This window comes from Haematobia irritans, chromosome 2 (genome assembly GCF_050003625.1).
Source record: "Haematobia irritans isolate KBUSLIRL chromosome 2, ASM5000362v1, whole genome shotgun sequence".
Lineage (NCBI taxonomy): Eukaryota > Metazoa > Arthropoda > Insecta > Diptera > Muscidae > Haematobia > Haematobia irritans.
In genome coordinates this window covers 30,003,699-30,027,943 of record NC_134398.1, presented here as the reverse complement: position 1 = coordinate 30,027,943, position 24,245 = coordinate 30,003,699, and the positions used below count along the sequence as shown (strand labels likewise).

The 24,245-nt window shown below is 25.8% G+C and overlaps 1 protein-coding gene across 2 annotated transcripts in view; it reads right to left on the bottom strand.

Annotated features, from left to right (window-relative positions):
* Positions 1 to 24,245, bottom strand: part of Ggamma30A (guanine nucleotide-binding protein subunit gamma-e) — a 376,644-nt gene that overhangs the window by 53,789 nt on the left and 298,610 nt on the right. The window lies entirely within an intron of this gene.

The following is a 24,245-nucleotide window of genomic DNA, read 5'->3' as shown; positions in this document are numbered from 1 at the left end:
CGATAAATAATGAAAATATAATCTAGATTATCAATTAGTCGATTTTAACTAACTTGAAAATTTGAGACTTCGATTTTTCACATTAGCAAAATTGAAGTAATCGAAATGAGACGATTTGTCGAAAATTATCGATAATATAATTGGCCAATTTTGACCAAGATGAAATTTATAGATTTTCACAACAATCACAAATCGAGTAATCGACTTGAACCAATTTTGTAATACGTCAAAGTTCGATTTCTCTGGAGTCGATTGTGAAAACTATCAAACCAAAAACATATCGGTAATTATCGTCAATATAAGTCAGAGTTCAAAATAGGCAACAGGAAAATTCGATGATTTGATTTTTACAATAACAAAAGTTGGAGTAATCGAAGGATTGGAATAATCGAAATGACACGATTTTGAAAACTATCAAATATGAATTATAATTTCAACCATATAATCTAGAGTATCAGTCAACCAATTTTGATCAACACACAAAGTCGATTATATGATTTTCACAACAACGACAATTCGAATTATCTGTTGGAACCAATTTTGAAATCCATCAAAGGTCGACTTCCATGGAGTCGATTGTGAAAACTATCAAACCATAAATATATTGATAATTATCGATAATTTAAATCAGAGTTCAAAATAGGCAACAGAAAAATTCGATTATTCGATTTTCACATTAACAAAAGTTCAAATCAATCGATTTTTATTTTGATTTTTTTTTAATGTCATTGATTAAATCATGTTTTTTTGCTTTGGCATCCCTAACCTTTGATCCTATACAAAACAGATAAAGGATATGAGGCTGATGCATGATTGAGTGAATATTCATATGAGTAGTTTTGTTTTCTTGCTTTCCACATTCTTGCTATCATGAAATCCCCAAAGGTTTTCCACCATTTTATTTTTCATTCATTCTTTTGGCATTTATTCCAACCACCCGCGCCATAGCCAACATTGCAGTTGTGGCGGATTTTTAATGGCTGTCATAAGTTACGCTCTGGTTGTGTTATTTGCATTTTTGATGATTTCCCTTCACATAAAAAAAAACAGAAAAGCACCAGTGGTAGATATGAGAATTGCACACTACTATAGTCGTCAAGCAGACAATGTAAGCTCATGTTTAAGAACAAATTAAATTTGCATGAAATGCAAAAACTGGGCTGGTGGGGAAGGGAGGTGACAGGAATGAAACGTAATACAATCAGGATTTATTATATTCATAACTTTTTCAAACTCATATAGATTACACACACCAAAAATGGAAAAAGAAAAGAGAAAAAATAATACGAACGACATTTCATAGCCTTTATTTTTTGGGATTATATGGTAGAATTCTTCCAAAAATGGTAGATTTTTTACTGTGTGATGTTTTGGTAGATTTTGCAAAATATTCCTCTCCAACTAAAAGGTACATCACAAGTTTTCTATAGAAAAAAATTGTTGACTAAAAAATTTTCGCCAAATTTTGCTATAGAAATAAAATTTTGGCAAAATTTTCTATAGAAATAAAATTTAAACACAAATTCCTATAGAAATAAAATTTTGACAAAATTTTCTATAGAAATTAAAATTTGACAAAATTTACTATAGAAATTAAATTTTGACAAAATTTTCTATAGAAATTAAATTTTTTAAAAACATTTTTTTTTAAAAAACATTTCTAAAAAATTTAATTTTGACAAAATTTCCGATAGAAATAAAATTTTGACAAAATTTGCTATAGAAATAAAATTTTGGCAAAATTTTTTTATAAAAATAAAATTTTGACAAAATTTTCTGTAGAAATAAAATTTTGACAAAATTTTCTGTTGAAATAAAATTGTGACAAAATTTTCTATACTAATAAAATCTTGATAAAATTTTCTATAGAAATGAAATTTTGACAAAATTTTCTGTAGAAATGAAATTTTGACAAAATTTTCTATAGAAATAAAATTTTGACAAAATCTTTCTAGAAATAAAATTTTGACAAAATTTTCTATAGAAATGAAATTTTGACAAAATTTTCAATAGTAATAAAATCTTGATAAAATTTTCTATAGAAATAAAATTTTGACAAAATTTGCGATAGAAATAAAATTTTGACAAAATTTTCTATAGAAATGAAATTTTGACAAAATTTTCGATAGAAATAAAATTTTGACAAAATTTTCTATAGAAATGAAATTTTGACAAAATTTTCGATAGAAATAAAATTTTGACAGAATTTTCTATAGAAATGAAATTTTGACAAAATCTTTGATAGAAATAAAATTTTAACAAATTTTTCGATAGAAATAAAATTTTGACAAAAGTTTTTCTACAGAAATAAAATTTTGACAAAATTTTCTATAGAAATAACATTTTGACAAAATTTTCTCTAGAAATAAAATTTTGACAGAATTTTCTATAGAAATGAAATGTTGACAAAATTTTTGATAGAAATAAAATTTTGACAAAATTTTCTATAGAAATAAAAGTTTGGAAACATTTACTATACAAATAAAAATTTGACAAAAATTTTCTCTAGAAATAAAATTTTGACAAAAATTTTCTCTAGAAATAAAATTGTGACAAAATTTTCTATAGAAATAAAATTTTGACAAAATTTTCTATAGAAATAAAATTTTGACAACATTTTCTATATAAATGACGAAATTTTCGATAGAAATAAAATTTTGGCAACATTTTTGATAACATTTACTATAGAAATAAAATTTTAACAAATTTTTCGATAGAAATAAAATTTTGACAAAATTTTCTATAGCAATAAAATTCTAACAAAATTTTCGATAGTAATAAAATTTTGACAAAATTTTCGATATAAATGAAATTTTGACAAAATTTTCGATAGAAATAAAATGTTGACAAAATTTTCGATAGAAATAAAATGTTGACAACATTTTCGATAGGAATAAAATTTTGACAAAATTTTCGATAGAAATACAATTTTGACAAAATTTTCTATAGAAATAAAATTTTGACGAACTTTTCTATAGAAATAAAATTTTGGCAAAATTTTGACAAAATTTTCTATAGACATAAAATTTTGACAAAATTTTCTATAGAAATAAAATTTTGACAAAATTTTCTATTGAAATAAAATTTTGACAAAATTTTCGATAGAAATAAAATTTTGACAAAATTTTCGATAGAAATGAATTTTTGACAAAATTTTCGATAGAAATAAAATTTTGACAAAATTTTCGATAGGAATAAAATTTTGACAAAATTTTCTATAGAAATAAAATATAGGCAAAATTTTCTCTACAAATACAATTTTGACAAAATTTTCTATAGAAATAAAATTTGGACGAAATTTTCTATAGAAATAAAATTTTGGTAAAATTTTCTATAGAAAATAAAATTTTTTGTTTGGTATATTTTTGGTAAATTTTTCTCGAAAGTTTGGTAGATTATTTTTGGCTCAAGTGGCAATCGTGATTAAATGTCATGGCGTTATAATTTGTTTGTGATTTTTTTTTGCTCAACCTACATTGTCATAAAACCTCGTGACCATGACTGATTTGTGGTAGGGTTGTGTTAGGGGGTGGGGACTTAAAGGCTTCATTTTATGCCGAAACATGATAATCTATTTAACTAACAAGATTTTTTTACTGCTCTTGCCATAAATGTTTATTTTCTTAACCATAATCCATTCGTTTTTTGCTCTGCATTGCCAGTCCCTTTTTTATGGTTTTATGAGATTTTGCTATCATTTGCTAGGAAAGCCTTAATCGCTGGCATAATTTAACTGCCGTAAATGACCATTATGATGTTAGAATCAAAATGCCCACATCTTCATTAGATGAAAATTGGAATATTTGCAAAATTTTCTAGAGGTTTTACGATCCAAATGTCACCTGCTCTAGATCGTTAAAATCTGGTATTTGCAAGTCATTACCATTAATGGTGATTACTTTGACTTGCCTATACAATGAGGTCTATGGTTTTTACCAACAACCCATAGAGGGTTAATGAGGCGAGCATATATGTTTATTACTGGCAAAGGTCAATTTGAGGAGACATAGACAGTTTCATAAATGAGTATGGACAAATTGAGTAAAATATGCCCCCCATCAAGGAATAATTTTACTAACAAATTCATAGGGTAGCTGACACCGTGTCTTACCAAGTAAACGCACATTTTGCTAAACTAGAAGTGATAGTTGACGATGCTCCTATAGAAATAATATTTTGACAAAGGTTTCTACGGAAGTGAAATTTTGAGAAAAATTTCTATAGGAATAAAATTTTGAAAAAAAATTCTATAGAAATAAAATTTTGACAAAATTTTCCATAGAAATAAAATAATTGACAAAATTTTCTATAGAAATAAAATTTTTACAGACATTTCTGTAGAACTAACAATTTGACAAAATTTTCTATGGAAATAGAATTTTGATAGAATTTTCTATAGAAATAACATTTTGAGAAAATTTTTTATAGATCTATAATTTTGACATAATTTTCTACAGAAATAAAATTTTGGCAAAATTTTCTGCAGAAATAAAACTTTGACGAAATTTTCTATAGAAATAAAATTTAGACAAAATTTTCTACAGAAAAAAAATTTAGACAACATTTTTTATAAAAATAATATTTTGACAAAATTTTCTATAGAATTAAAATTTTAACAAAATTTACTATAGGAATAAAATTTTGAGAAAATTTTCTATAAAAATATAATTTTGACAAAATTTACTATAGAACTAAAATTTTGAGAAAATTTACTATAGAAATAAATTTTTGAGAAAATTTTCTGTAGATATAAATTTTCTATAAAAATAAAATTTTGATAAATTTTTCAATAAAAATAAAATTTTAACAAAATTTAACAGAAATGCAATTTTGAGAAAGTTTTCTATAGAAATAAAATTTTAACAAAATTTTCTATAGAAATAAAATTTTAACAAAATTTTCTATAGAAATAAAATTTTGACAAAATTTTCTATAGAAATAAAATTTTAATAAAATTTTGTATGTTTAGAAAAAAACTTTAGGAAATTTTTCTATAGAAATACAATTTTAAGAAAATGTTCTATAGAAATAAAATTTTCTATCAAAAGAAGATTTTGACAAAATTTTCTACAGAAATAAAATTTTGGCAAAATTTTCTACAGATATAAAATTTTGGAAAAACTTTCAATAGAGATAAAATTTTGGCAACATTTTCTACAGAAATAAAATTTTGACAAAATTTTCTATAGAAATAAAATTTTGACAAAATCTTCTATAGAAATAAAATTTATACAAACTTTTTTGTAGAAATAAAATTTTGTTGTTGTTTTTGATTTCAGTTTGAAACCATGCATTGACTAAACTACAAGTGTAGCTTAACCAACAGAGGAAAATAATGTTTGTCAAGTTTATTTAGGCAAAGTCCTATAGACCGCAAGATGGTTGGATGGTTGGATGGTTGGATGGTTTCGGAATTACCACATTTCTCATCAGTATCCTCTACTTGCAGCAAAACTATCAACCAATTATCAGAATAAATTCAGGCAGTTCACTAAACCCAAAAGTGGGTCACACTTGAACCTTCCGGAAATAGGATTAAACAATAGCCGGCTTATGCCGAAAAAAATTCGTACAATTTTGACAAAATTTTCTATAGAAATAAAATTTTAACAAAAGTTTATATAGAAATAAAATTTTCACAAAATTTTCTATCGAAATAAAATTTTGACAAAATTTTCTACAGAAGTAAAATCTTGACAAAGTTTTCTACAGAAATAAAATTCTGACAAAATTTTCTATAGAAATAAAATTTTGACAAAATTTTCTACAGAAATAAAATTCTGACAAAATTTCCTATAGAAATAAAATTTTGACAAAATTTTCTATAGAAATAAAATTTTGACAAAATTTTTCTATAGAAATAAAATTTTGACAAATTTTTCTATAGAAATAAAATTTTGCCAATATTTTCTAGAGACATAAAATGTTGACAAAATTTTCTATAGAAATAAAATTTTGACAAAATTTTCTATAGAAATAAAATTTTGACAAAATTTTTTTATAGAAATAAAATTTTCACAAAATTTTCTATCGAAATAAAATTTTGGCAAACTTTTCTATAGATATAAAATTTTGACAAAATTTTCTATAGAAATAAAATTTTGACAAAATTTTCTATCGAAATAAAATTTTCACAAAATTTTCTATAGAAATAAAATTTTCACAACATTTTCTATCGAAATAAAATTTTGGCAAAATTTTCTATAGATATAAAATTTTGACAAAATTTTCTATAGAAATAAAATTTTGACAAAATTTTCGATAGAAATAAAGTTTTGTCTAATTTTACTAACGAAGCAATTTTTTGCAAACTTTTGGTAAAGAAATAAAATTTCGCCAAATTTTGCTATAGAAATAACATTTTGACAAAAGTTTATATAGACATAAAATTTGGCAAAATTTTCTATTGAAATAAAATTTTGACAAAATTTTCTATAGAAATTTTGATAACATTTTCTATACCAATAAAATTTTGACAAAATTTTCTACAGAAATAAAATTTTGACAAAATGTTCTATAGAAATAAAATTTTGACAAAATTTTCTATAGAAATAAAATTTTGACTAAATTTTCTATAGAAATAAAATTTTGACAAAATTTTCCATAGAAATAAAATTTTGACAAAATTTTCTATAGAAATAAAATTTTGACAAATTTTTCTATAGAAATAAAATTTTGACAAAATTTTCTATAGAAATAAAATTTTGACAAAATTTTCTATAGAAATAAAATTTTGACAAAATTTTCTATAGAAATAAAATTTTGACAAAAATTTCTATCGAAATAAAATTTGACAAAATTTTCTACAGAAAAAAAATTTTGACAAAATTTTCTATAGAAATAACATTTTGACAAAATTTTCTATAGAAATAACATTTTGACAAAATTATCTATAGAAATAAAATTTTGACAAAATTTTCAATAGAAATAACATTTTGACAAAATTTTCTTTGGAAATAAAATTTTGTCAAAATTTTCTATAAAAATAAAATTTTGACAAAATTTTCTATAGAAATAAAATTTGACAAAATTTTATATAGAAATAAATTTTTTACAAAATTTTCTGTAGAAATAAAATTTTTACAAAATCTTCTATAGAAAAAAAAAATTTGACAAAACTTCCTATAGAAATAAAATTTTGAGAAAATTTTCTATAGAAATAAAATTTTGAGAAAATTTTCTATGGAAATAGAATTTTGAGAAAATTTTCTGTAAAAATAAAATTTTGAGAACATTTTCTATAGAAATAAATGAGATATGAAAATTATATTTCACATGTTTTAGGTTTTTTTATACCTTAAACCACATAGTGGTTAGGGTATAATAAGTTTGATCGGCCAATAAATGTGCCTACCAGAAATATTGATTTTAGACCCCATAAAATATATATCGATCGACTCAGAACCACCTCCTGAGTCGATATAGCGTTTGGTGTCCGTCCGTTTGTCCATGTATTTGGTGTTCACAGGATTCCGGTCGCAATTATTAACCGATTTGGATTAAATTTGGTACAGGGTGTTTTTTGGGCATAAGGACGAACGCTATTGAATTTGAGAAATCGGATCAAATTTAGATATAGCTCCCATATATATGTATCGCCCGATTTCGACAAATCGAGTCACGTTGCGCTTTTTTACAAACCGATCGTCATCAACTTTTGCACATAGTAAACTTTTTCATCACAGTTTAAGTCTGCAAAATTGCATCGAAATCGGTTCAGATTTAGATATAGCTCCCATATATATGTATCGCCCGATTTTCCCAAATTTGGCCATAAAACCCTTATTTATTAAGCGTTCTTTCTCAAACTTGGCTTACTCTAATCTTTAATGGTACTGACAATATGTGCTAAAAATAATCGAAATCGGTTCTGATTTAGATATAGCTCCCATATATATGTATCGCCCGATTTTGCCAAATTTAACCGTAAAACCCTTATTTGTCAACCAATCGTAGCCTAGGTCGGCTAAATGTAATCTTCTATAGCACTAATTGTATGTGCAAAATTTCATCGAAATCGGTTCAAATTTAGATATAGCTCCCATATATATGTATCGCCCGATTTTGAAAAATTTGCTCCTAATAACCTTATTTTTGGCCATAGGGGCCTCATTTATTAACTGATCGTACTGAAATTTTACACAAGTTAACCATCTGTGGTATCAATCATACCTTCAAAATATTATACAAATTGGTTCAGATTTAGATATAGGTCTCATATATCGCTCATTTTGTCATATTTGGCCACTCTCTTATTTATTAACCTTTGTTATTCAAATTTCAAATTTTGAGGTACTAGCTGATCGTATTTAGACTAACATGTAGCTATTACATAATAATATTGCCCGATTTTTACAAATTTGGATTTATTACCCACAACTAATTTGTCGATTTCCTCTTTTTAATAATGGACTCAATATTAGTGGCACTCTAACTCTTTTGATGCAAAATAAACTATAGCTCCTAATATCAGACATTTCTGTTCAGATTGTGACAAGACTATCATAAACATGTACCCCCCTTTATGTTCTCCAAAACCTATACCAATTATACTCCAAAACCTATACCAATGCTACCCCGCAAATGCTTATGTTTCAGTAGGGGTGGTTTAGGGTATGATATAGTCGGCCCGCCTGACTTTCTACTTTACTCACATGTTTTAGGTTTTTTTTTTTTGTAAGTTCGTGTTTAAAAAACAAATTATAAGCATTTTATAAAAAATATAATTATTAATAGTCATACGCTCCAAAGTCCACTTTAATTGCTTGTATGGTACTCATATGCACTAGTGGACCAAACATGGAGTTGTGGTTTAAGTTGCTTCATTGTATCAAAAATGGTTGACATAGGTCAATGTCTTAATATATAACCATAAAGAAATCATATCTTAAGGTCTGTTAAGGAATGTACCAGCTATGGGTAAACATATTGATACTGCACCAATTTGGACGCAAACGATTCTAAAGTGCTTAAAATGGCTTCTGTTACTACAATTAAGCTGAAATTTTGGATCCATTGGCATTTTAGACTAAATCAGAAATATGGAAATTATGTTTCACATGTTTTTGATTTTATTATTAAGTTTTAGATTTAAGAAACAAATAATAAGCATTTTATCAAAATAGAATTATTATTCGTTATACACCACAATGTCCACCGTAATAGTTTGTATTCAAAACTCATACGCACTATTGAACCAAATATAGATATCAATTTTAATAAGATATTTAGTTTAAAATAAAAACACTTTTCAAAATTTATTCTACACATTAGGTACATATTCTATCAGTCCTTCATTATTAATATATTTATTTAAATAAAAAATGGTAATTCGAGCAAAATTTCTTTAATTGAATCGTAGTGCTTGTACTTTCGACATCTGCAATGTACCAACATTAAATTAACACAAAAAAGCAATCAGCATGAACACAACTCGATGCATTGTAATCCTCTCTACTTAACATCTATTAAGGATTAAATCGTTCTCAGCTCACAGAATCTACAATTACGATACCTAGGGTTATGGGTTAAACTAGTTGTTATGTAAAATACATTAAAGGTTGAGAGAAAAGGGTGGCCAGATGTTTTGCTATATATGAGAATTTTTATAGCGAGAATATACTTTTTGCTATAAAATATTTTGTAAGAAAACAATAACAATAAAATGTATTTTATTATTATTATTTTTTTTTAAATTTTTACACTTCATTAATATACGCATATAATTTTATGACAGTATTTTTTTAATAATCATACGCACCAATGTCCACCAAAATATTTGGAAGCTTTTGGTGTTCATTACAACGGAATTTAAAATTGATGGAAAAAGGTGCTCATATATGACAATTAATTTGCTAAGGTAATTTTTTATATTGAGAATAAATTTGTTGGTATACAAATTTTGTAAAAACAAATACAATAAAATACATTTTATTATATATGTAAATTTTTAAAATTGAAAATTATAACAATTTTATTCATAATGACAGAATTTTTATAAGTCATACGCACCAATGTCCACCCAAATTTTAGGCGGATATTACAAACAAAAGTTATACATTAAAGGCAGATAGAAAAAGGCATCCAGATTGCTATGGCATATATGGGAACTATATACATTTTACTAGCAATATTAACAATAAAGTACAATTCGATACTAGCCGAACCCGGCCCGCTTCGCTGCGCCTTCATGATTTTTTTTAAACTGAGAGACTATTTGGTAAAATAATATCTCATTTTTAGGGAAGAACCATATCCTTCACAAAATATTTCGAAGGATAGATAAGCCCACGTACGATACATGGTTCTCGGTGAACACAACATTTTTCTTTCAACTGTGGTTTATTTTTATTGAAATGCTGTTACCCATAGCATTTTTAGTCGTTCAGCAGAATTGACGCTTATTTTTAAGAGATTTCACTCATGGAAGTGTTTGGCGTATAGTGTATTTAAATTTTTGCGAATAATAATATAATCAAAATAATAATCAACATTATTTTTTACTGTACTTTACAAAAAATTCGGGAAAAGGTATCCCTCTCCGACCAAATATCGAAAACTAACATAATGTAGCGGATTTTTGTCTCGATGCCAACCCCAAAAATTTCAAGCGAATCGAAGAACTTAAGTTCAATTTTCAAAAAGTCGGGCAAGGTGGAGGTCCCACTCTCCAACCAGATATCAAAAATAGGGGTATCCTATTTTTTACAGCATGGTCACCCTCTACGTTATCTCAAAATTTCAACTAAATGGCTTTATCCGTTTTCGAGCTCAATCGGAGAACTTAAGTCATTGGGGGCTTCAAAAGTCAGGCAAGGGCAGGCTCCCATCCACGTCCAAATATTCGAATATAATGTACCCCATATTAATTCCACTTCCTCTGCAAATTTCAAATAAATCGGAGAAATTTAGTTTTTCACTGCGCTTATAAAATAAGTCGGACAAAGGGCAGGTCCCCTCCTTGACCAAATATCGAAAAATAAAGTATCGGATCTTTGCCTAGAGGCCATCCCTAATCTTTCCTGAAAATTTCAAGCAAATCGGAGAACCTTTGTCCAATTTTTAAAAAGTCGGACAAAGGCGAGGCCCCCCTCCGTGACCAGGTGTCAAAAAATGAGGTACCCTATTTTCACCATATGAGCGCCCCCTACGATCTCAGAAAGTTTCAAGTAAATCGGTTCAGCCGTTTCCAAGCTTACAAGGAACATACAAACAAGTAAACAAACATACTTTGAATTTTATATATAGATTTTGTCAAAAATTTATTTCTATAGAAAATTTTATCAAAAAATTTTTTCCATAGAAAATGTTGTGAACATTTTATTTCTATAGAAAATTTTGTAAAATTTTATTTCCCTGGAAAATTTTGTCAAAATTTTATTTCCCTGGAAAATTTTGTCAAAATTTTATTTCTATAGAAAATTTTATCAAAATTTCATTTCTTTGGAAAATTTTATTAAAATCATATTTCTATAGAAAAATTTGTCAAAATTTTATTTCTATAGAAAATTTTGTCAAAATTTTATTTCTATAGAAAATTTCGTCAAAATTATATTTCTATAGATACTTTTATCAAAATGTTATTTCTATAGAAAATTTTATTTCTATAGAAAATTTTGTCAAAATTTTATTTCTATAGAAAATTTCGTCAAAATTATATTTCTATAGATACTTTTATGAAAATTTTATTTCTATAGAAAATTTTGTCAAAATTTTATTTTTGTAGAAAATTTTGTCAAAATTTTATTTCGTTGTTTTTTTGTTTTTTGATGTCAGCTTAAAGCCATGCATTGACTAAACTACAAGTGTAGCTTAACCAACAGAGGAAAAGTATGCTTGTCAAATTTATTTGGGCAAAGCCCTATAGACTGCAAGATGGTTGGATGTACAGCTGTTTCGGAATTACCACATTCCTCATCAGCATCCTCTACTTGCAGCAAAACTATCAACCAATTATCAGAATAAATTCGGGTAATTCACTCAACCCAACGTGAACTACACTTGAACCTCCCGAAAAAGGGTTTGATAGTCGGCTACTGCCTAAACAAATTTGCCAGCAAATCTCTTTTCCTTTGCCAAACTCAAATCATCGATTTGTATGTATTTGGCTGGGTTTGTTTTTGAGCGTGCTTCCTCTATCTTCATTCGTTTTGTTTGTTATTGTTGGCTTCTCTTCAATCGTTATTGTAGTTTTTTTTTTTTTTTTGATCTCAAATAAATTTGACAAGCATACTTTTCCTCTGTTGGTTAAGCTACACTTGTAGTTTAGTCAATGCATGGCTTTAAGCTGAGATCAAAAAACAAAAAAACAACAATAACGATTGAAGAGAAGCCAACAATAACAAACAAAACGAATGAAGATAGAGGAAGCACGCTCAAAAACAAACCCAGTCAAATAAAGGGTGATTCTTTTGAGGTTAGGATTTTCATGCATTAGTATTTGACAGATCACGTGGGATTTCAGACATGGTGTCAAAGAGAAAGATGCTCAGTATGCTTTGACATTTCATCATGAATAGACTTACTAACGAGCCACAACGTCGAATTTTCAGTGAATGGGCCCTAGAAAAGTTGGCAGAAAATCCGCTTTTTTATCGACAAATTTTGTTCAGCGATGAGGCTCATTTCTGGTTGAATGGCTACGTAAATAAGCAAAATTGCCGCGTTTGGAGTGAAGAGCAACCAGAAGCCGTTCAAGAACTGCCCATGCATCCCGAAAAATGCACTGTTTGGTGTGGTTTGTACGCTGGTGGAATCATTGGACCGTATTTTTTCAAAGATGCTGTTGGACGCAACGTTACGGTGAATGGCGATCGCTATCGTTCGATGCTAACAAACTTTTTGTTGCCAAAAATGGAAGAACTGAACTTGGTTGACATGTGGTTTCAACAAGATGGCGCTACATGCCACACAGCTCGCGATTCTATGGCCATTTTGAGGGAAAACTTCGGAGAACAATTCATCTCAAGAAATGGACCGGTAAGTTGGCCACCAAGATCATGCGATTTGACGCCTTTAGACTATTTTTTGTGGGGCTACGTCAAGTCTAAAGTCTACAGAAATAAGCCAGCAACTATTCCAGCTTTGGAAGACAACATTTCCGAAGAAATTCGGGCTATTCCGGCCGAAATGCTCGAAAAAGTTGCCCAAAATTGGACTTTCCGAATGGACCACCTAAGACGCAGCCGCGGTCAACATTTAAATGAAATTATCTTCAAAAAGTAAATGTCATGGACCAATCTAACGTTTCAAATAAAGAACCGATGAGATTTTGCAAATTTTATGCGTTTTTTTTAAAAAAAAAGTTATCAAGCTCTTAACAAATCACCCTTTACATACAAATCGATGATTTGAGTTTGGCAAAGGAAAAGAGATATGCTGGCAAATTTGTTTAGGCAGTAGCCGACTATCAAACCCTTTTTCGGGAGGTTCAAGTGTAGTTCACGTTGGGTTGAGTGAATTACCCGAATTTATTCTGATAATTGGTTGATAGTTTTGCTGCAAGTAGAGGATGCTGATGAGGAATGTGGTAATTCCGAAACAGTTGACATCCAACCATCTTGCAGTCTATAGGGCTTTGCCCAAATAAATTTGACAAGCATACTTTTCCTCTGTTGGTTAAGCTACACTTGTAGTTTAGTCAATGCATGGCTTTAAGCTGAGATCAAAAAACAAAAAAACAACAATAAAGATTGAAGAGAAGCCAACAATAACAAACAAAACGAATGAAAATTTTATTTCTTTTGAAAATTTCGCCAAAATTATATTTATATATTTATTTATAATTTTATCAAAATTTTATTTCTACAGAAAATTTTATCAAAATTTTATTTCTATAGAAAATTTTGTCAAAATTTTTGCAAAATTGTATTTCTATAGAAAATTATGTCAAAAATTTTATTTCTTTAGAAAATTTTGTCAAAATTTTATTTCTTTAAAAAATTTTGTCAACATTTTATTCCTATAGAAAATTTTGTCAACATTTTATTTCTATAGCAAATTTTATCAACATTTTATTTCTATAGAAAATTTTTGCAAAATGTTATTTATATAGAAAATTTGGTCAAAATTTTATTTCTATAGAAAATTTTGTCAAAATTTTATTTCTATTGAAAATTTCGCCAAAATTATATTTATATATTTATTTATAATTTTATCAAAATTTTATTTCTATAGAAAATTTTGTCAAAATTTTATTTCTATAGAAAATTATGTCAAAAATTTTATTTCTATAGAAAATTTTGTCAAAATTTTATTTCCATAAAAAATTTTGTCAAAATTTTATTTCTATAGAAAATTTTGTCAATTTTTTATTTCTATAGAAAATTTTATCAAAATTTTATTTCTATAGAAAATTTTGTCAAAATTTTATTTCTATAGAAAATTTTGTGTAAATTTTATTTCTATAGAAAATTATGCCAAAAATTTTATTTCTATAAAACATTTTGTCAACATTTTATTTCTATAGAAAATTTTTGTCAAAATTTTATTTTTATAGAAAATTTTGTCAAAATTTTATTTTTATAGAAAATTTTGTCAAAAAATTATTTCTATAGAAAATTGCGTCAAAATTTTATTTCTTTAGAAATTTCGACAAAATTATATTTCTATAGAAAATTTTATCAAAATTTTTTTTTGTATAGAAAATTTGATCAAAATTTTATTTATATAAAGGGTGATTCTTTTGAGGTTAGGATTTTCATGCATTAGTATTTGACAGATCACGTGGGATTTCAGACATGGTGTCAAAGAGAAAGATGCTCAGTATGCTTTGACATTTCATCATGAATAGACTTACGATCTGCCACAACGTCGAATTTTCAGTGAATGGGCCCTAGGAAAGTTGGCAGAAAATCCGCTTTTTCATCGACAAATTTTGTTCAGCGATGAGGCTCATTTCTGGTTGAATGGCTACGTAAATAAGCAAAATTGCCGCATTTGGAGTGAAGAGCAACCAGAAGCCGTTCAAGAACTGCCCATGCATCCCGAAAAATGCACTGTTTGGTGTGGTTTGTACGCTGGTGGAATCATTGGACCGTATTTTTTCAAAGATGCTGTTGGACGCAACGTTACGGTGAATGGCGATCGCTATCGTTCGATGCTAACAAACTTTTTGTTGCCAAAAATGGAAGAACTGAACTTGGTTGACATGTGGTTTCAACAAGATGGCGCTACATGCCACACAGCTCGCGATTCTATGGCCATTTTGAGGGAAAACTTCGGAGAACAATTCATCTCAAGAAATGGACCGGTAAGTTGGCCACCAAGATCATGCGATTTGACGCCTTTAGACTATTTTTTGTGGGGCTACGTCAAGTCTAAAGTCTACAGAAATAAGCCAGCAACTATTCCAGCTTTGGAAGACAACATTTCCGAAGAAATTCGGGCTATTCCGGCCGAAATGCTCGAAAAAGTTGCCCAAAATTGGACTTTCCGAATGGACCACCTAAGACGCAGCCGCGGTCAACATTTAAATGAAATTATCTTCAAAAAGTAAATGTCATGGACCAATCTAACGTTTCAAATAAAGAACCGATGAGATTTTGCAAATTTTATGCGTTTTTTTTTAAAAAAAAGTTATCAAGCTCTTAACAAATCACCCTTTAGAAAATTTTGTCAAAATTTTATTTCTATAGAAAATTTTGTCAACATTTTACTTCTATAGAAAAATTTGTCAAAATTTTATTTCTATTGAAAATTTTGTCAAAATTTTATTTCCACAGAAAATTTTGTCAAAATTTTATTTCTATATATAATTTTATCATAATGTTATTTCTATATATAATTTTATCAACATTTTATTTCTAAATAAAATTTTGGCAAAATTTTATTTCTATAGAAAATTTTGTCAAAACTTTAGTTTATTTTGTTGTTTTTGATTTCAGCTTAAAACCATGCATTGACTAAACTACAAGTGTAGCTTAACCAACAAAGGAAAAGAATATTTGTCAAATGGTTTTAGTGAACTCCCTGAATTTATTCTGATAATTGGTTGATAGTTTTGGTGCAAGCAGAGGATGCTAATGTGGAATGTCGGCTTTGCCCAATTAAATTGGAAAAACATTATTTTCCTCTCTTGGGTAAGCTACACTTGTAGTTTAGTCAATGCATGATTTTTAAGCTGAAATCAAAAACAACAAAATGATTGAAGAATAAACCAACAATAACAACACAAACAAAAAAAATATTCTATATAATTTTTTTCAAAATTTTGTTTGTATATCAAATTTTGTTAAAATTTTATTTCTACATAAAATTTTGTCAAAATTTTATTTCTATAGAAAATTTTGTCAAAATGTTATTTCTATAGAAAATTTTGTCAATATTTTATTTCCACAGAAAATTTTGTCAAAATTTTATTTCTATAGAAAATTTTGTCAAAGTTTTATTTCTATAGAAAATTTTGTCAAAAAATTTATTTCTATAGAAAATTTTGTCAAAAATTTTATTTCTATAGAAAATTTTGTCAAAATTTTATTTTTATAGAAAATTTTGTCAAAATTTTATTTTTATAGAAAATTTTGTCAAAAATTTTATTTCTATGGAAAATTTTATCAAAAATTTTATTTCTATAGAAAATTTTGTCAAAATTTTATTTTTATAGAAAATTTTGTCAAAATTTTATTTTTATAGAAAATTTTGTCAAAAAATTATTTCTATAGAAAATTTTGTCAACATTTTATTTTTATAGAAAATTTTGTCAAAATTTTATTTCTATAGAAAATTTTGTCAAAATTTTATTTCTATAGAAAATTTTGTCAAAATTTTATTTCTATAGAAAATTTTGTAAAGATTTTACTTCTATAGAAAATTTTGTCAAAATTTTATTTCTATAGAAAATTGTATCAAAAATGTTATTTCTATAAAAAATTTTGTCAAAATTTTATTTCTACAAAAAATTTTGTCAAAATTTTATTTCTATAGAAACTTTTATCAAAATTTTATTTCTATAGAAAATTTTGTCAAAATCGTATGTCTATAGAAAATTTTGTCAAAATTTTATGTCTATAGAAAATTTAGTCAAAATGGTATTTCTATAGAAAATTATTGTAAAAATTTTATTTTTATAGAAAATTTTGTCAAAAAATTATTTCTATAGAAAATTTTGTCAATAGTTTATTTCGATAGAAAACTTTGACAAAATTTTATTTCTATAGAAAATTTGGTGAAAATTTTATTTCTATAGAAAATTTCGCCAAAATTATATGTCTATAGAAAATTTTAACGAAATTTTATTTCTATAGAAAATTTTATCAAAATTTTATTTCTATAGAAAATTTTGTCAAAATTTTATTTCTATACAAAAATTTCTCAAAATTTTATTTCTATACAAAATTTTGTCAAAATTTTATTTCTATAGAAAATTTTGTCAAAATTTTATTATATAAAAAATTTGGTCAAAATTTTATTTCTATAGAAAATTTTGTCAAAATTTTATTTCTATAGAAAATTTTGCCACAATTATATTTTTATAGTTAATTTTATGAAAATTTTATTTCTATATAAAATTTTATCAAAATTTTATTTCTATAGAAAATTATGTCAAAAATTTTATTTCTATAAAAAATTTTGTCAACATTTCATTTCTATAAGAAATATTGTCAAAATTTTATTTCAACAGAAAATTTTGTCAACATTTTATTTCTACAGAAAATTTTGTCAAGAGTTTATTTCTATAGAAAATTTTGTCAAAATTTTATTTCTATAGAAAATTTTGTGAAAATTTTATTTCTATAGAAAATTTCGCCAAAATTATATTTCTATAGAAAATTTTATCGAAATTTTATTTTAATAGAAAATTTTGTCAAAAATTTATTTCTACAGAAAAATTTGTCAAGGGTTTATGTCTATAGAAAATTTTGTGAAAATTTTATTTCTATAGAAAATAAATAAACAATAACAAAACAAACAAAAAAAAATTTTCTATAGAAAATTTTGTCAAAATTTTATTTCCACATAAAATTTTGTCAAAATTTTATTTCTATAGAAAATTTTGTCAAAATTTTATTTCTATATATAATTTTATCATAATTTTATTTCTATATATAATTTTATCAAAATTTTATTTCTATACATAATTTTATCAAAATTTTATTTCTAAATAAAATTTTGTCCAAATTTTATTTCTATAGAAAATTTTGTCAAAATTGTATTTCTTGCCATCTGGTCACCTTAGTTAAGAATATCCTCATTGCCAAACAAAGAAGTGTATAAAAACACCTTGCTATACTTACTTCTCTATGGTTGATATTGCAATACACTTGGGTAATGAAAGATGTATTGATATTATTTTCGACTAAAGGGAAAATACCTTAGCATTCTTGGAAAATTGTGCCTTTCCATTTATTTAGATTTCTATAGAGATCTTGTTTTTAACGTTAGGTGGTACTGTCATCTATTGAGAACGCAGTTTATTTTTACGATGGTCAAATCAAATAAAAGCCTGAAAAGTAGATTTTTTCAGGATTCTATTGAATTCTCAATGAAATCTGCAATCAATTTTTAATTGACAACGAAGAGTTAAAGAAATTTAGAAACTTCGATGAAGGTATTTCAAAGAAAAAACTTATACATCAAATGAATATTTCACTCATTAATTCGTATCACTCATACGCTCCGTACTTCCCAATAAGTGATAATCATACGCTCCATAGCTCTATTGATATATGAAGGAAATGGCTCTTTTATAATTTTATCATGAAATTCATGAAATTGAACCCCTGCCCCTTTTTATTCGTATTGAATGAATTTTTCTCTACCTTCCATAGGGGTAAAAAAAAACATAGCAAATCTTTAGGCCAATTATCCTATATTTAGATATGAAATTTCTTAAACTGAGGACCCATTAAATAATGTCATCTCTCCTGGGTATATTTAAAATGTTTGTATTTCCATTAGAAATATTGTTGAAAAGTGCAGTGAATATTTTATTCATCCTTGAACAATCCATTCCCCCTCGGATTGATATTTCTAAGAAAATTCATTTAGATTTGAGGTATGAGATTAGATTGTATGGAAAAGTGTAAATCGCCTCATTAAACTCTAGAAACTTCCGCAATAGTAGCTCCATTCCCCCACCAATTACAGAGAGCCAACTACACTTTTCCAGCAGTTCTTGCTAAAATACGACCATCGATGGGAATCTTGAGAACAGTTGTGCCACATTTTCCACTTCAATTAATCAAGCACTTTTCCTAGCATAAAACATGAATGTGAACGTTAAACTTGCTCTCTTTGGCAAAGCCTATACAGACCTCCTTTCCTTCCTCCTATTACCCCCCAAAAGCCATTAAACTACAAGCTCTGTTGCAAATACTTAGCCTACTTTTTGGATCAAAAAGGCTTGCAACAGAAAATAACAAAAACCAAAAAAAAAAAATCACAACTACTTACGTGAATATTACAAAGCCAACTGTGAGCTCTTATTGAATACTCCACATAGCAAAACTTCGCCAAACATTTGCTAGTACTTAGCTAAGGAGAATTTCATGAAGTGCAAACAAAATGATACGGAAAAAGGGCAAAGGAACTACCAATGTTTGTCTAAATAATCCCTTCAACAAAAAAAGCTACAATGAAATAAATACACAAAAATTACTGGTGCCAAAAAGTATGCTTTAAATTTGTTTGCGATATTCTTGCAGTAACAAAGGTCATAAAGCCCTATAGAGCAATCATAAAATGGGGCTTTTGTTCTTTTTTCCACAGATAACATTTCAAGGGAGTTTTCAGGCAATGTTAAAGCAAAGGGATATACCTAGAAATGTTTTCTAGAGAATTGAATAAAAGGCGCCTAAATGTATGTTCCATAATTTCTGTATATAATGAAAATTGTTCCTACACTAAGACGTAAATTAGCTATGCGTGAATTATTTTGTCTTGTACTTTTCCCTTTGTTTGTATTATACTACCATTGTTTTTTTACAATAGCAGAAAGAATCTGATAAAGAAAAATAAATTAATTTGCTTGAAATTGAAATTACACAGCTGAACACGAAGATTAAATAACAAAGGAAATTCGTAGACTTGAAATCAGATACAATGGAACAATGTGAAAAAAATATATATGTAAAATTTATTGTGCTTCGGTATATGTTAGGGAAAATTTTTCATTAGATAAATTTTTAGAGAAAATTCATAGAAAATTTTTTGGTGGACAACATTTTTATAGAAAATTTTTCGTTAGTTAATTTTGAAAGAAAATTTTTCGTTAGACAAATTTTCATAGAGGGAGGGTTTCTTCGGGGGGTTCAAGTGTGGTTTTTGTTGGGTTTAATAAACTGCCTGAATTTATTCTGATAATTGGTTGATAGTTTTGCTGCAAGTAGAGGATGCTGATGAGGAATGTAGTAATTCCGAAACGTGTGTCCATCCAACCATCTTGCAGTCTATAGGGCTTTGCCCAAATAAATTTGACAAACATTCTTTTCCTCTGTTGGTTAAGGTACACTTGTAGTTTAGTCAATGTATGGTTTTAAGCTGCAATAAAAAACAACAACAATGCTTAAAGAACATTTTTTGTTAGACATATTTTCATAGAAGATTTTTCGTTAGATAAATTTTTCATAGAAAATTTTTTGTTAGAAAAATTTTCATAGAAAATTTTTCGTTAGAAAATTTTTCATAGAAAATTTTTCGTTAGACAAAGTTTCATAAAAAATTTTTCGTTAGACAAATTTTCATAGAAAATTTTTCGTTAGACAAATTTTCATAGAAAGGTTTTCGTTAGACAAATTTTCATAGACAATTTTTCATTAGACAAATTTTTCTTGTTAGACAAATTTTCATAGAAAATTTTCTGTAAGACAAATTTTTATAGAAAATTTTCCGTTAGACAAATTTTTATAAAACATTTTACGTTAGACAAATTTTCATAGACAATTTTTTGTTAGACATGTTTTCATAGAAAATTTTTCGTTAGTAAAATTTTTCGTTAGACAAAGTTTCATAGAAAATTTTTCGTCAAACAAATTTTCATAGAAAATTTTTCGTTAGACAAATTTTAATAGAAAATTTTTTGTTAGTTAAACTTTTAAAGATAATTTTTTGTTAGTTAATTTTGAACGAAAATTTTTCGTTAGACAAATTTTCATAGAAAATTTTTCGTTAGACAAAGTTTCATAGGAAATTTTTTGTTAGACACATTTTCATAGAAGATTTTTTATAGAAAATTTTTTGTTAGACAAATTTTCATAGAAAATTTTTCGTTAGACAAAGTTTCATAAAAAATTTTTCGTTAGACAAATTTTCATAGAAAGGTTTTCGTTAGACAAATTTTCATTTTCTTGTTAGGCAAATTTTCACGGAAAATTTGCCGTAAGACAAATTTTTATAGAAAATTTTCCGTTAGACAAATTTTTATAGAACATTTTTCGTTAGACAAAGTTCCATAGAAAATTTTTTGTTAGACAAATTTTCATAGAAAATTTTTTGTTAGATCAATTTTCGTAGAAAATTTTTCGTTAGACAAATTTTCATAGAAAATTTTTCGTTAGACAAATTTTCATAGAAAGGTTTTCGTTAGACAAAGTTTCATAGAAAAATTTTTCGTTATACAAATTTTCATAGAAAATTTTTCGTTAGACAAATTTTCATAGAAAATTTTTCGTTAGACAAATTTTCATAGAACATTTTTCGTTAGACAAATTTTCATAGAACATTTTTCGTTAGACAAATTTTCATAGAAAATTTTTCGTTAGACAAATTTTCATAGAAAATTTTTCGTTAGACAAATTTTCATAGAAAATTTTTCGTTAGACAAATTTCCATAGAAAATTTTTCGTTAGACAAATTTTCATAGAACGTTAGATAAATTTTAATAGAAAATTTTTTGTTAGTTAAACTTTTAAAGAAAATTTTTCGTTCGTTAATTTTGAACGAAAATTTTTCGTTAGACACATTTTCATAGAAAATTTTTCGTTAGACAAATTTTCATAGAAAATTTTTCGTTAGACAAATTTTCATAGAAAATTTTTCGTTAGATAAATTTTCATAGAAAATTTTTCGTTAGACAAATTTTCATAGAAAATTTTTCGTTAGACAAATTTTTATGGAACATTTTACGGTAGACAAATTTTCATAGAAAATTTTTTGTTAGACCTATTTTCATAGCAACATTTTCGTTAGATAAATTTTCGTTAGAGAAATTTTCATAGAAAATTTTTGTAAAACAAACTTTCATAGAACATTTTTCGATACACAAATTTTCATAGAAAATTTTTCGTTAAATAAATTTTCAAAGAAAATTTTTCATTAGACAAATTTTCATAGAAAGGTTTTCGTTAGACAAATTTTCATAGAAAATTTTTCATAAGACAAATTTTTATAGAAAATTTTCCGATAGACAAATTTTTATGGAACATTTTACGGTAGACAAATTTTCATAGAAAATTTTTTGTTAGACTTATTTTCATAGCAACATTTTCGTTAGATAAATTTTCGTTAGAGAAATTTTCATAGAAAATTTTTATAAAACAAACTTTCATAGAACATTTTTCGATACACAAATTTTCATAGAAAATTTTTTGTTAGTTAAATTTTTAAAGAAAATTTTTCGTCAGTTAATTTTGATTTTTCGTTAGATAAATTTTTTTCTGAAAATTGTTTTTTAGAGAAAGTTTCATAGAAAATTTTTCGCTCGACAAATTTTCAAAGAAAATTTTTCGTTAGACAAATTTTCAAAGAAAATTTTTCGTTAGCCAAATTTTCATAGAACATTTTTCGTTAGACAAATTTTTATAGAACATTTTTCGTTATACAAATTTTCATAGAAAATTTTTTGTTGGTTTAATTTTTAAAGAAAATTTACATTAGTTAATTTTGAAAGAAAATTTTTCGTTCTTTAATTTTGAAAGCAAATTTTTTGTTAGACAAATTTTCATAGAAAATGTTTCGTTAGACAATTTTTCGTTAGACAAATTCTCATAGATAGTTTTTCGTTGGACAATTTTCATAGAAAATTTTCGTTAGACAATTTTCATAGAAAATTTTTCGTTAGACAAATTTTCATAGAAAATTTTTCGTGAGACAAATTTAAATAAAAAATTTTTTGTTAGTTAAATTTTCATAGAAAATTTTTCGTTAGACAAATTTTCATAGAAAATTTTTCGTTAGACAAATTTTCATTTTCTTGTTAAACAAATTTTCATAGAAAATTTTCCTAGACAAATTTTCATTTTCTTGTTAGACAAATTTTCATAGAAAATTTTCCGTAAGACAAATTTTTATAGAAAATTTTTCGTTAGACAAATTTTCATAGAACATTTTTCGTTAGACAAATTTTCATAGAAAATTTTTCGTTATACAAATTTTCATAGAAAATTTTTCGTTAGACAAATTTTCATAGAAAATTTTTCGTTAGACAAATTTTCATAGAACATTTTTCGTTAGACAAATTTTCATAGAACATTTTTCGTTAGACAAATTTTCATAGAAAATTTTTCGTTAGACAAATTTTCATAGAAAATTTTTCGTTAGACAAATTTTCATAGAAAATTTTTCGTTAGACAAATTTCCATAGAAAATTTTTCGTTAGACAAATTTTCATAGAACGTTAGATAAATTTTAATAGAAAATTTTTTGTTAGTTAAACTTTTAAAGAAAATTTTTCGTTCGTTAATTTTGAACGAAAATTTTTCGTTAGACACATTTTCATAGAAAATTTTTCGTTAGACAAATTTTCATAGAAAATTTTTCGTTAGATAAATTTTCATAGAAAATTTTTCGTTAGACAAATTTTCATAGAAAATTTTTCGTTAGACAAATTTTTATGGAACATTTTACGGTAGACAAATTTTCATAGAAAATTTTTTGTTAGACCTATTTTCATAGCAACATTTTCGTTAGATAAATTTTCGTTAGAGAAATTTTCATAGAAAATTTTTGTAAAACAAACTTTCATAGAACATTTTTCGATACACAAATTTTCATAGAAAATTTTTCGTTAAATAAATTTTCAAAGAAAATTTTTCATTAGACAAATTTTCATAGAAAGGTTTTCGTTAGACAAATTTTCATAGAAAATTTTTCATAAGACAAATTTTTATAGAAAATTTTCCGATAGACAAATTTTTATGGAACATTTTACGGTAGACAAATTTTCATAGAAAATTTTTTGTTAGACTTATTTTCATAGCAACATTTTCGTTAGATAAATTTTCGTTAGAGAAATTTTCATAGAAAATTTTTATAAAACAAACTTTCATAGAACATTTTTCGATACACAAATTTTCATAGAAAATTTTTTG